This window comes from Nicotiana tabacum, chromosome 17 (assembly GCF_000715075.1).
Source record: "Nicotiana tabacum cultivar K326 chromosome 17, ASM71507v2, whole genome shotgun sequence".
NCBI lineage: Eukaryota > Viridiplantae > Streptophyta > Magnoliopsida > Solanales > Solanaceae > Nicotiana > Nicotiana tabacum.
Genome location: NC_134096.1, coordinates 45,628,362 through 45,643,410, shown reverse-complemented (window position 1 = coordinate 45,643,410; position 15,049 = coordinate 45,628,362). Strand labels below are relative to the sequence as shown.

Sequence of the window (15,049 nt, the reverse complement as noted above, 5' to 3'; positions counted from 1 at the left end):
AATTCCATCTCAAGACTCTAAGGTATGTTCTTCTTGTTATCTCTTTTCTTGTATTTTGGAAGTTCTTAGAGTAGTTGTAGTCTTCTTTCTTCCCCAATCCTCCAACACCCTAGGTTTCTTAAACATATTTCGATGTTATTGTGGGTGGAATGATTATACACGAAATTGGTGCAAAACTTTGGTTGAGCAGTTGTGTTTGAAGTAGTAAACTATAATTCCCTCTACTTCATGTTAATTTGGGAGGCCCACCTTCTCCCACCATTGTTGAAATAGAAGAGCACAATTGATGCCCACAAGGTGTTTGTTAAAATGCTTAAGAGAGTAAATTTGAACACCGGTAAAGTCTAAGTAGCTGAGTGTAGTTGTATATGAGTTTGGGTGAAGTGTGGGGTGTTGTGGGGGTATTGTCTCTTGTTGTAAACTTTTGTAAGTTGTAGTTAGTGTACTAAAATAGTGTAGTAATGTAGACTTTAGCGTTGTTATGCTTGCACTATAGTTAAGTAACGGCCATGTTAGACTAATTGAATTTTATGGCATAGGGAAGTCTAAGTACCTATAGCCTTGTGATGACACATTGGTGCACATTGAATCAATATTATGATTCGCTTATACATAGCCTTAGGTTTTAAGTGTGGGGTCATCTTGCCTCTCACGATGACCTTAGGCAACATCTTTTGATTCATTCTCATCTTTGTGTTTATCATGTGTAGGTTACTATGGCTCGTGACGATGTCGCTAAAGGAAAAGGGGTGGGAAAGTCCTCCACTACTGCTCCCCCTCCAAAGAAACGCAAGCAAGGCGAGAGCTTCTCCCGACAAGCCAAGGGAAAGCAACAGGCTAGCGGGTCTACGATGCCACCACGGCCTCGAGTGGAACTTGTTCGGGATGACGCCATCAAATGGCATGATACTTTTGTTCCATATGGGAGATATGTGTCTGAAATGGGGATAAATGTGAAGGATTTAGAATGAAACTTCCCAGATGTACTTGCTACATTGATTGAAAAGAAGATGGATAAGCTCCTCGAATGTTCGGACCCGGCAAATCTCAGCATGGTAAGAGAGTTATATGCCAACTGGAACGAGAAAAATGACATGTCATGGGTCAGAGGAAAGGAAATTCCAATGGATAGGGAAGCCTTGTGTCAATTTTTGGGAGTTGATAGTCCTAACCCACGAAGGCTTCGAAAGTTCGTCAAAAGTCTAAGCTACCAAGCAATACGTCACACACTTTGTGGCGTTGTTTCTAATGCAAAATGGACGCGAACTAAGGGAAATATTCACCTTGAAATGCTCTGTTTCGACTGTAACAAAATGGCCAAGGTTTGGCAAAACTTTGTGCAAGCTAGATTAATGCCCGTTGAACATAATACTGAGTGCACTCGAGCTCGAGTGTGCGTGATCTACTTCTTAATGACCGGGCGCCCCATAAATGTGGGTGAGCTCATGCTTGGGGAGATGACCCGCACCCGTTTTGGAGGAAGGATAAAAAGGTTTTTTTTGGCAACACCTTAACACAATACATGCTCTCTCGTGAGGTACCAGAGTAACCTGGCTATGATGAGGTAGTGGAGGCACCCACAACATTGTTAGACATCACATCCATGCTAGAATCCACATCCAAGCTCACCCAAGCTACTAAGAATGAGAGGGACGAAAATTTCAACAGGTATCTTTAAAAATCCCACAATGTTATTATGAGCAAGCATGGGGTGTCAGATGAGGAGCGCACGCAATTTCGAAGTGATCTCTCCAGTTCTTCCAAGGAGATGTTGGGCATAGCACCAGGCAGTCCCGTTCATCCATCTGAGGATGAAAACACTGACGAAGAATCTGATAATGAGGATGTGGATGATGATGAAGTTATGGGACCAATGGCTTTGGTACCCTTTGGAGATGATAATGAGCCCATTGCCGCAGCTGGTTGGCATCCTGATGAGGTAGACTCCGACTAACAGGGAGTTCTTGCTTTCCACCTTACCTTATTTTTGAATTTATTAAGCATCGGGGACTATGCATTATTTAAGTGTGGGGTGGAGGGAATATTCCTTGAATTGTATATAATTTTTAGTGTTATTATTATTTTTTTCTTCTCTTTTATCACCTTTTAGCTTAGTTTAAGACTAACATAGTCTAATTAGCTAGATTAAAAAAAAAAATTGGGACTTTTCCCGACGATGGATCTGTTGGACAATTTTCTTGAGGGATTAAAGTCTGATTAAAAATACCAAAAATATTTTCTTTTATTTTATTTTTGATAGTTAGGTAGTATCCCTTGGTTTTTCTTTGGACGCCGGTTCTTTTCCAAGGGTGTAGCTCGAACCGGGTATTTTGTTTTATTTTTTTTAGGAGTAAGATAAGGGAGAAAACTGAGATTGCTCTGAGGTACCTGTTGACATGTTTTGTGTTAGCAAGTTAAGTTAGAACATGCGCTCTGTCGTCCGGCATATATGAATTGAATTGTAATTCCCAAGTAGATTAAGTAGCCTACTCTTTGACGCCTTTTTCTCAGTTGAGTGACTTGTATGCCACTAGTGCATTGTTGCTTAAAAATCCTCAACTTGATATGCTTGCTTGACTTGAGTCACATAGAACCATCTTGAGTGAGTCAAGTGCCATGTGTGTGTAAGGATTGTTGATATTCTGTGCTGCCATGTGTAGTCTAGAACTTGCCCCGTGTGTTAATCAACGCGAAATCATTAAGTTGTGCTAGTCTAGGATATGACATAGGCGTTTCTTGCTTGACCATAAAGGTGCTTGTCACTGACAAATAAAATTGTCCCATTGCTAACCCCTTTGAGCCTATAGACCGTTTCCTTGGCAACCACATTACAAGCAGTACTCCTAGTTGTTCTTAATTTGAGATTGTTGAACCTTTACCTCCTAAGGCACTTAGTTGCTAAAAGAAGTAAGGTGAGAGATTAGGAAGTGGATTTCGAGTGGAACCATGGAAGGGCCCTTAAGGTGCACTAAAATTGTGAATAAAGGTCACTAGCTTATGAACTTCAATGTACGGAGTGTGTGAAAAAAAAAATTTTGCCAGAAAGAGCAAGCAAAAGTTCAACTAATGTAGAAAGACACACCTCCTTATCCTTCTCACTCGTGCTAGTGAAACCATAGAGGTGCTTGATGGAAAAGAGTGTCATGTTAGTTATGGTGTATGACAAGTGAATGGGTTGAGAAGATATTGTGCTTGAATTGTGAGTGTAGTGTATTAAAGTGCTTAGGAGGGTTAGTCACTATTCCTAAATGTATCCTACCCGTCCCTTAGCCTACATTACAACCTTAAAGTCCTAATTGATCCTAGATTTAGCTAGCTTAGATTAGTAGAGATGTACATTATGGGCAAGCTTATGGTATGACCACGGGATGCACAGAAATTCTTTGTGAGAGTGAGTGAATGTTGTTCAATTGTGTGATGTCCTTAATTTATGTTCAATGACATATTTAAATTTGAGGACTACTTTGATATTCACTCTTTTGCTTGTGGTGAGGGCACTTGATCTCATGACGGATTGGTGATATTGTACACTTTCTTGTGTTGGGTGAGTGCGTGAGTTGAGGATACTTAGTGGTAACGAGTCGTCTCTTGAGGTAAGGTGGTTGTGGATAGGTTGCTTGAGTTGATTGAGTTAGTTGAAAAACATTGAGTATACTTGGGCTATTTAAAAATGGGAAGAATGTGAAATTTGTGTGTCCATACCTAATTGCCGACATCGATCATAGTCAAAAGGTAGGTTGTTTGATTGAATTAATTGTGAGGTCCTCTTTCATAATGCTAAGTACGTTTTGGGGGTGCTAATATAGTTTCATTGCTCGAGGACGAACAAGAGTCTAAGTGTGGGGTGTTGATAATTGGCTTAATGTATGCATATTTTGATATATATCACCTCATATTTTATTCATGTCTCGACGATTTGAGATGTTTAATATGATTATTTGTGCTAAATTTTGGTATTTCTATGTGGAGGAATCATTCGGATGCAATTTGGAACGAAAGGGCGCGAATTGGAGCAAAATCGGGACAAAATCGCAAGAAGGGAAATTTGAGGGCCACAGCCAGCGTGGGGCGCTGGCTGTGGCGCACTTTACAGAGACCAAAAAGTTTGAGCGCCAGGGCCAGCGCCCCACGCTGCCCTGGACGCTCAAGACGGAAAGTATCCTTTTTCGACTAAGACTCGGTTATTTCGACCCCTAGACACCCCCAACTCATATAAAAGCCAACCTAAACCTATTTTTGGAGGAGGACGTGATTTAGAGAGAGGAGGGAGGCGCAAAACACTCGAAAGCAAGGAGTTGATCAATTCTTCCATCCCTTTCCTAGTATTCATTGATTTTATGTTTGAAAACATTATTTTTGATGATTGTATGAACATGAGTTGCTAAGAAACCTATTGTTCTAGGGTCATGGGTATACATGAATGTTGATGTTTGGTGTTTAATTTGACGAAGTTGATTTTATCATATTGGTTGTTTATTTAATTCTATTTTTAATTATTTTGCTGAGTAGCTAACAGTGAAATACTATCTACGAACCTAGAGTTGAACTCGAAAGTGGGAACTCTAGATTGCATATAGAATTAAATAGAGCAAGTTCTTAAACCCGGGCATCGGGAAAAGGATTCGCAATTGGGATAGACATATACCTAATTGCCTTGCTCGGTTGCAATACAGAAATTGTAAATGCGTTTTTGTTAATCTTAATTCCATAGACATATAGGTATTAAGTTAGCTTGAATAGGCGAGTAAGGGCTCGACAGATTCTTATGAGTAATATCAACCATGTCAACCAACAATCCAGATAAATCAATTAGTTATGTTAAGCTAAGAATGCAACATGATTGCTAGATAACCCGTGACCCTGAAATATTATCTCCCATTGATTATTATTTAAAATTATTTAAGTGTTGTGTTGATTTCTAGTATTTCATTACTTGATAATCTTTAGGTAATAAATTAGACAATTATCTATTTTATAAGAAATCGCTTGAATCAATAAGCTATTTGAGTTGAATTAGTCAAAAGTTAATCATAAGTTTTCGTGGGAACGATACTTTATTCACTACTCTATTACTTGACGATCACGTATACTTGCGTGAGTGTGTTTGGTCGCAATAGTAAGTTCAGAAAGGAAATCTTGCTAACTTTAAAGTTGTTTGCTTAGGAAATTCACGTAACCATAAATCTGGTTCCTCTTGAATTTCTCTTTTAGTTTCCTTCATGATTCAATTTATCTTTCAATCAATAGCCAATTAGAAACTTTGCAGCGTGAATTTGGCATAGCATACTGACACCGGGTTGAAAAAGGGGGAAGATTATTGTAGGTTGATGTCTAGCATAATATGGAATAATATTATTGTGCCATAGTATGCAGATTGATTTATCAATACTCAGTTAAACCATATACTCTATGATCCTTTGATCAATCGAGAGCAGAGCATCTAGAGGAAAATTTTAAACCAATAAAGGAAGAAATCAAAGAATATCAATAGATTGCGGGGGGTAAAGGAAAAGGCTCACATTGGAAGCAATGATCGTGCGGCCAGTGGTACTCAAACTTTCGCGCTGCAGTTGAAATTGTGACCATTCTAATTAGTTATTAATATAAGAAAGAGTATTTTTTTTGCTTCTATCATACTATAGGGAAATATTGTACGCAACCGCACAAGCACCATGCCAATATTTTCTCTCAACTTAATGGAGTACCGCAGATCCTCACTTTTACTACAGATTTTATATTGTGACACAAACTAATATGTAGGAATATTGAGATGTTTTGCAAAGAGATGACAGTTTATACTTGGCAGTACATGAATGGAAACAGAGACACCAACCATACTCCATATTTAGAATCAGTGGTCCACTACTATGGATTTATGTTCATCTCTCGTGGTTTATTGTAGGACTTTTTGCAAATTTTTAAAAAAAAAATGCTGAGTGAGAAGCAAGCCTTTTGCAACCATTTCGTGAGGTGGACATAAAACTTTCCCGGCAGCCGGCACAATGTAATGCGTTTTGGCATCAAAACCTTCCGCAGGAAGAGGTCAACTTCAAGGTGATGACTGAAATCTTATTTCTACAAATGTTAAGAAAGATGTTACACAAGAAAATGGCACTTGGAATATTTAAAGTGTGGATGTACTTGGCTTAGGATTAAAAGTTCATACTAGACTTAATGTCTTATATTATTTTGAAGAACTAGAAGTGCACGCAAGGTTAATGAAAACTACAAATGAACTTTTATTTTTCGTATTTTTTTTATGGCACTAAAGTTTTCATGTAGCATATATGGTAGTTGCTATGCTAATTATACATTCATAATGAGACTTAAATTCCTGGATTAAGTCTACGCTAATTATCATCCATTTTTTTTGAAAAGAATACCTCTAGCGAATAGTCTGCTTCATTACTGGATAAATATATAGAAAAGAAATAAGAGTATTGGCCTATGGAGCCAATTCTATTTTTGCCATAACTTAAAAGGAATGATCTAACTCTATTGATCCATCTACCTTTCAAAAGATGATTGTGTACTCTTAGGGCTCTTTTGGCAGGATGCATTACATAAAATAATGCATGCATTAGCTTTGTGTATTAATAATACTTTGTTTGGTACATTTTTTGAACCTATGCATTAATTATGCAACCATTAGTTATACACCCTATTTGGTATTATCCTATGCATAACTAATGCATAGAAAACCATGATATTAGGAATGCAATGGGTTTTAATGCATACATTAGCTTAGTTAAAGACAAAATTGTCCTTCACAATTTATGCTTGATTAAAATATGCTATTATATTAATGCAAGTTTAAAATAATCCAAATGGTGAGAAATAAAATTATGTCCCTAATAAATAAATAAATACTTAGCATATTTCCTTTTTTATAAATAAATATTTAGTTCTATACTACAATATAGGTAGACAGATCAAATATTTTTTTTAACTTTTTCATATAAAAATATTTCCCAACATATATTTCTTTTAAAAAGATAGAGTGATGGATTGGTTTTGAGGGCATTTTTGTAAACAAACGATTCTTTTAGAAATTGTGCAATACTTTAATATATCAAACCAAACAATAGATAAGAAATATGTCAGCATAACTAATATCATCATTACTAATACACTCTATTCAACATTATCTTATGCACCCTACCAAACGACCTCTTACACTTTGATAAGTCAAATATTTTCGATGTGTGTGATGTTGCTTAGTACTTTTGATTTATTAGATATTAGTTCTTGACTACTTTTCACAGAATTTTAATATTCTCAATTTTAAAATGTCCAATCTTGCTAATTTGGGTAAGTTTTGTACGGAAAATAAATATTTTGATGAAGATTTTTTGAGAAATATTTTACTTAAATCTTTATTTTCATAATATTAATATTTATTTTATAAAATTATAGCTTAACATACCCTTGTAACGCACGCGACAAGAAACTAGTTTTAATATATTTCTGTTACATTATATATATTAAGACTGTAATCACACACGATGAGCGTTTGCATCTACAATTCTCTCATACTGTCATATCTAAACATAAATGTTCTATTGATAAATTGCTAAGCGTTGTAACAGACAGAAGAACGAGTTAAAAACAAGCATTTCCCTTGTGTCGTAGCATCTTTTTTTTTTTTTTGCTCCAAACATTTGGTGTTGTTCTAATTTCTCCAAAATTATTGTTTAATTTCTTCAGTTGGCTAAGCTGTACAAGAGAGTAGTTGCCACAGACACAAGTCCTAAGCAGCTGCAATATGCAACCAGGTTACCTAATGCTCGATACGTTTGTACCTCTCCCAAGATGTCAATGGATGAAGTCGAAAGCAAAATAGGAGCAAAGCATTGGTTTGATCTCCCAACTTTCTACCAACAAGTGAAATGGGTGCTCAAGAAACCAAATGGAGTAATCGCCACCTGGTCCTACACTACGCCACAAGTAAACAGCTCAGTGGATGCAGTTTTGATCAATTTTACTATAATGATGCAGGACCTTACTGGGAATCTCCAAGAAAGTTGGTGGATGAAAAGTACAAAACCGTTGATTTCCCATTTGAGCCTGTGGATGGTTGTGGTCACAGTGGACCGTTCCAGTTCAAGATTGAGAGAGCCATAGATTTGGATTCTTATTTCACATACTTGAAGTCATTGTCACCTTATCAAACCGCAAAAGAGAAGAGTGTTGAGATCTTGACTGGTGATGCTGTTGACAAATTCAATAGTGCTGGGGATGAAAGCCAGAAAACTGTAGTTTTCCCAGTTTACTTGAGGATTGGCAAAGTTGGAATTTGAATTGAAAGTGCTATTTCTGGTAGTGTCTCAAAGTAGTAATAGGGCTGCATTGTCCTTATCTATTTTTTTTATTTCTTCTACTTAGTTCTGAAGCTCTTCTTAGCTTTGTTGTTGTACTTTATGTGAAAATCAGAAAGTTATTTCTTTCATTTTCTCTTCCAGTTCCTCTTTCAAGGTAAAATGTAAGTTACTAGATTGAGCTCCTGCCCCAAATAATTCTCTTCTTGGAGCTCATAACACTTGTAGCAATTAAGCATTTAATAACCCATTCTCCAACTGTGTCATCAAGATCATGGACATGTTTCGCGGGCATGTGATCTGTTACAGGCTAACTTTATTGACTCTTGGCACCTGTAATGCTGCGCGCCTCGAGCAGGCCGTGCGAGTGTCAGCCATGCGGCCGGCACGTACTGACGTTGGGTTTCAAGAAGGAGTATCAGGCAAAGGGACTTTGCGGGAGGCAACAGCCATCTAGATATGTTGTATTGCATGTCCTGAGAGTGCCAAAGAAATATAGCAAGGACATGGAAGGAGCCCAAGGGTCTAGCCTATGGGCGACGACCACGTGCGTGCCATGAGTGTCAGCACCGCAAATTTTCGAGCTATGAGTGAAATCTAGGGATTTTGGTTGCAGGCCTTGTTCCTAGTATGTCCTTATATATTCTTACCAAATTAGGCGCCATTTGGAGTTTGTTTACCTACTATGGGCTTGACTTAGCCAATTTTAGTGGCATTGTCGTAATTAACTGAATCTAGCGAATGCTATATCTCTTTCCTCGGATATGGGAATGAGACAAAACTTTATAAGTGTGAAGGAAGTCAAGAGAAATTATTGAGAACAAAAGGCGCCTCATTCGGAGGTTGGAGTAGAGAAAAAGATGATTCTCTCGCCAAAACATGTTAAATTGGGAAACATGGGTTTTTTCTTTTTAAGCATATATAAGGGGGCAGTGTTGAACGCTCAGCCAACCTCCTCCGTGCGTACTGCAATTGAGCCGCACCAAGTGAGTAACCTTGGGGGAACCTCAAGGGCCTGTCTAGGCATCTCTAAGGAGTGTCCAAGGTATCCATACGAGTTCGGGTAACTCTATGGACTGCGCCACGCCTCATGGCTAGCCACTACTAGAAAATCGTTAAAAACTGACCAAACAAACCGACCAAAGTTGGTTGTTTATGGCCAATTACTGACCAAAACGCGACCATTTGGGTGTGGATGATATTTTAATAGTCGGAATGACTTACCGACCAAAGTTGGTCGGAAATTACCGACCAACGTTGGTCGGTAGCTTTAAACGACCATCTGACAATTTAAATTATTTACCGACCAACTTTGGTCGGAAACATATTTTATTAATTTAATTTTACCGACCAAAGTTGGTCGGTGTAATTAATTTATATTTTTTTATTAATTATTAAAATTTTAAAAAACCGACTAACTTTGGTCGGTAATTGAAAATATATATATTTTTAAAATAATTAAAATTAAACATTACCGACCAACTTTGGTCGGTAATCGCAACAGTGCAGGAAAAATACCGACCAACGTTGGCCGGTAATGTTGAATTCTGGGAATTCAATGTTCATTAACCGACCAACTTTGGTCGGTAATTTGTAATTATTATTTTTTTAATTAAAAATCGACCAACTTTGGTCGGTTTTCTGGGTTTAATTTTGGCATAAAATATCTGTTTTGGTAGCTACACCACCTGCCAGCATACCAATACCCCTAATAACTGAATTACAATAACAACACAACAACAACCAAACATTCAATATATACTTTAAAACTAACAAATTAAAGTTCAATTGAACATAACAATCCAAAACCAAGTTAAAACTAATTACAACAAGTTCAAAACTGGTTCTATTTGTCTAGTTCAAAGTATATAAAAGTCAAGGGGTGTTTTCTACAACATCATTATCACCGTTTGATGAACTTTCATTTACAAGATGGTATAAAGAACGGTCTTGTGGAGGATGGGAGGAATGACCACGGGAAGGACGGGAGGAATGACCACGGGAAGGACGGGAGGAATAATCACGAGCAGGACGGGAGGAACGATCATGTGGAGGTCGACCCTCTAGCGATGACTCACGAGACCGGGGAAACGGAAAAGCTCTAGTAGATAGGAGAGTTCTGATCTGAGCTTGCATGCCAAGGAATTGAGCATCTCTAAGCCTTTCTCTTTCCTTGGCCGCTTCTAGCTCGGATGTGAGCTTTGTCACTGTCTCCCGCATAGAGGAGAGGCTCTCCTTATTAAGTTGCTCGCCTTGCGAGGAAGTCCCTATTCCTTGCATTTCACACTTATAGCGATGGAAGTTTTTTAGTAGGAAGCCCGTATACCGTCCCCCATTTTGGACCGCCAACAGACTCCAACCATATTCTTTGAGCATCCTCGTCCGAAGGTTGGGTTGGCTCGCCCGATTCACTAGCTGGATGACTACGAATGAATTCCTCCACGTTACTTTGGTAGCGACCCTATATTATTTTAAATTAAATCAGTATTTCAAAATTCTTATAAAACTAAATTATAATACTTAAAGAAAATTTAAAGCTTACATATGCAGTTGAGGCCCGGTCCTCGACCCACCTATCTTGATCCCCCTCTTTCTTCTTCTTTACAATATGCGTCTCCTTGAATAGCTCATCATGGCTCATTGGACGCCCATACTTCTTTTCCTGAAAATAAATTAATTTAGTTAATAAACATAATAGATATACTTAGAAAAGTAAAATAATTTAAGCAATTACGTACCAATCTTCTTTTTATTGTGCCTAGGTTGATCTCACCTCCAGTGTGCAAGGAGCCTCCCTTCTCGGATGCGCGAGATTTCTTTCCCTTTTCGCTCTTCTCTAAGAATTCCTCAGTAAGCCATTGCCTTTGCAAATCATTCCACAAATTTTTAAGTAACCAGCCAGGCCTCTTGTTTTTCTTTCTAGCATCCGAGAAATCATTCGCCAATCTCTTGCGAGCTTTATGATAAAAATTTGCAGCCACTTCCGCGCTATAGCGTTCTTCCTATACACACTTGCTTTGTACTTCAAAAATTAAATATTAGATGGAAAAATCATAAATATAAATTATTAAACTGCTTAAAAGAATATTTATACCTTAAATTGATTGAAAATTTGCTCCTTCAGCGAGAATGGGAAATCAGTCCAAGTCGTATAAGGGCCATCATAAAGCTTTCTGATGGTATTGGTGATTATCTTCGTAGTCTATTACCTGGCCTGAACCTGCAATTTAATAATAAAAACACATTAATATCTTAGTAAAAATGTTAAAAACAATAGATGCAAAAATAACAAATAACACTTACCCATCACCCTTAGGGACTATGATGATCCTGCCATATCCATCATAATGCACTATATTATTATCATCATCTGAATGTGTATCGGAGGCATGTGTAGACGGTGTAAGCAGGTTAGAGCTAATGCCTCGCAGGCGAAGGCCTGCAATAGATGGAGTCGATGATGAAGATGGTTGCGATCCCTGTGACTGCGACATAGCTGGATACGACCCAAGTGGATGTGATACCGATGGCTGTGACTCGAGTGGCTGTGACCCGAGTGGCTGTGACATGGATGGATGCGATCCATGTGGCTGTGATATGTAGGGATGTGATCCACATGGATGTGATGTAGATGGCTGCGATGCAGATGGTTGTGAGGCAGCTAGACTGTATGTCGGACGTATAGTCCTATGGCCCTGTGATGGAAGACCTGGTGTCTGGATGAAGGTGTACGGCTCGTGATATTGTGGCAGCTCAGTATAGCCGTGTGGTGGAGGATAAGACATAGGCATCTCTGAAAAGGGTGGACAAGAGGGACTATTATTATCTACCCCCTCTTTCCCTTCCTACCCTTTTCTCGACCCCGAGAACTAGTAGGGTCATTGTTACCTTGATCCTTGCATGCCATCTGCATAATATAATACACATTTAGATTGAAACATATAAGAAACTAGCTATAAAATGAGAGTGCTTTTAAAAAACCAACTTTTTAATCCTCATCGACGTATTGTTCCTCGTCCGAGAATTATTCGTCCTCACTTGTTTGAGCTTCATCAGTTGATTCTTCGTCCTCATTTTCTATAATTGTTACTTCATTTATATCAATTTCTTCCAATATGCATTCAGGATGTTCCAAATCATTTTCTAACTGATTGTCCACTATTTGGTGAACACTAGAGATATCATTTTGATATGCAATATCTAACATATTCTCGACTTCCACCCTACCTACAGGCTTAGTTTTTATTACAACTCACCAATTGGACTTATTCCGCCGCAATGGATAAGGAGCATAATACACTTGCCTAACGTTATGTGCAATTATGAAAGGATTATAGCGATCATACTCCCTCGTATGATTAACCTCAATTATGTTGTATTGGTGATGTACTCTTGTACCTCTTGTTGGATTTGGGTCAAACCACTTGCATCTAAAGAGTATCAATTTCTTATATGGCCAACCTGTATATTCTAGTTGTAATATTTCTTTGACTACACCATAATAATCAATATCTCCAACATGGTTGCCATCACCACCTTGAACCCACACCCCGCTATTGTTGCTATTTTTATATTTAGAGCAATCCTCTGTATGAAACTTATAACCATTCACTACGTACTTAGACATTGTTGTGACATGAAGCCCAGGTCCCCAAGATATATCTTTCAAAAATTGATTTACACCATTATTTGGATTATTTACCTATATAGTGTTAAAAAAATTCATAAGTTAGCACAACTTATGAATCAATTTTTATAGTGGGAACATCAGAAGAACATTATCCGGATAAAATTACAAACTGTTTGAACAACGTATCAAATCTCGTATATACAGCATCATGGCCAAATTGACCCACGAAGTGACTGTGACACATAAAATATTTTTAGTAGTTGCATCAATATGTAATCACAGTAAATTTTACATTTTGATAACTAATAAATCAATAATTACTTGAGAAATGGTACAACTTCGGGATAACTTAGCAACACATGAAGTGTAGCTGACTTGTACTCCATATCACTCAAACTTCTCTTTTTAACATCCTTAGAACACCGGCCTGGTTGATTGAACATAGACAATGGTGGATATAATGGATCGTTCACACATTCGAAAGTGTGCCTATTCCTAGAACATGGCACGTTACTCTCAAAATAATAAGAACAAAAATGTGCAGTTTCCTTTGCTTCGCATATAGATCCTTCAATACTATTTCTCTGCTTAACAAATTATTTGCATTTGTCAATTATCCTACATAATGTCATGTTAGCCAAGAACATTCAAATAAAATAGAATATTACATCAAACTTATAATATTACCTCTCAAAGGGATACATCCATCTGCATTAAACAGGCCCTCCAAGTCGTGCTTCGAAGGTGGATTGGAAGGTGTTCCATCACATCAAAGAAACCACATTGAAATATTTTTTTCATCTTACTAGAAGTTACACGAATGTTCTGATCCATCCGAAGTAGGTTTTATTCTCTTAATGTGATAGAACACAAGTCTTTGAAAAACAAACTAATCTCTGTGATGGGTTTCTAGATTCTTTCAGGCAAACCACAAAATGCAATAGGCATTAAGGTCTCCATGAAAACATGATAGTCATGACTTTTCAAATGGCTCAACTTCCCTACCTCCATATCTACTTTTTTTCCAAAATTCGACGCATAACCTCAGGCATCTTCAATTTCGTAACCAAATCACAAATTTGTCGTCTTTCCTCCAAAGTGAATGTGTAACTTGCTTTGGGATTGAACATATTACCATTGTTTGTTGTCTGCAAGTATAATTCAGGTCGCCTGCAATGTTCTTGTAAGTCCATTCTAGCCTTCGGGTTATCTTTTGTCTTACCTTTAATATCCATCATTGTGTTGAACAAATTATCAAAAATAATTCTTCTCAATTTGCATGACATCAAGGTTGTGTCGGAGAAGATTATCCTTCCAATAAGGCAACTCCGAAACTATACTCTGTTTCATCCAATTATGAGTAACACAATATCCGAAGAATCTATAAGGTGGAGCCTTAGTAACTTTACTGAAGTTCTGGACCCTCTCCCAAATGTCCTCACCTGAAAGTATCGGAGGTGGGGAATCATATTCCACTTTATTCTTTTTGAATGCATTTTTCATCCTTCTAAACTCATGATCATCAGGCAAGAATTGACGGTGACAATCAAACCATGATTGCTTTCGGCCATGTTTCAAAGTGAATGCTTTACCATTTTCCATGTAGTAAGGACAAGCTAGCTTCCCAGACAACATTCCATATGTAGGAAAATCGTTAATAGTCCAAATTAAATTAGCATGCAAATTGAAATTCTGCTTGGTTGATATGTCATATGCTTCAACACCATCATATCACAACTGTTTTAGCTCATCAATCAAAGGTTGCAAATATACATCAATCAAACTTTTCGGATTACGTGGACTGGGGATAATACAATTTAAGAATATATATGGACTAGTCATACACAACTCAGGTGGTAGATTATAAGGTGTAAGAAAGACAGGCCAACATGAATATGGTGTCGCAGATATAGAAAAAGGCGTGAAGCCATCCGCACATAGACCTAACCAAATATTCCTTGGTTCACTAGCAAAATCTGGATATGTCCTATCAAAATGCTTCCAAGCTTCTCCATCTGAAGGATGACACATAACACCAGGTGGTCTTCTATTTTCAAAGTGACATCTCATATGAGGAGCAGAACTCATCGACGCATATAAC

The 15,049-nt window shown here is 37.7% G+C and overlaps 1 pseudogene; it reads left to right on the top strand.

Moving 5' to 3' along the window:
* Window positions 1–14,759, top strand: part of LOC107793775 (uncharacterized) — a 33,908-nt pseudogene extending 19,149 nt beyond the window's left edge.
* Window positions 14,760–15,049: the final 290 nt, after the last annotated feature.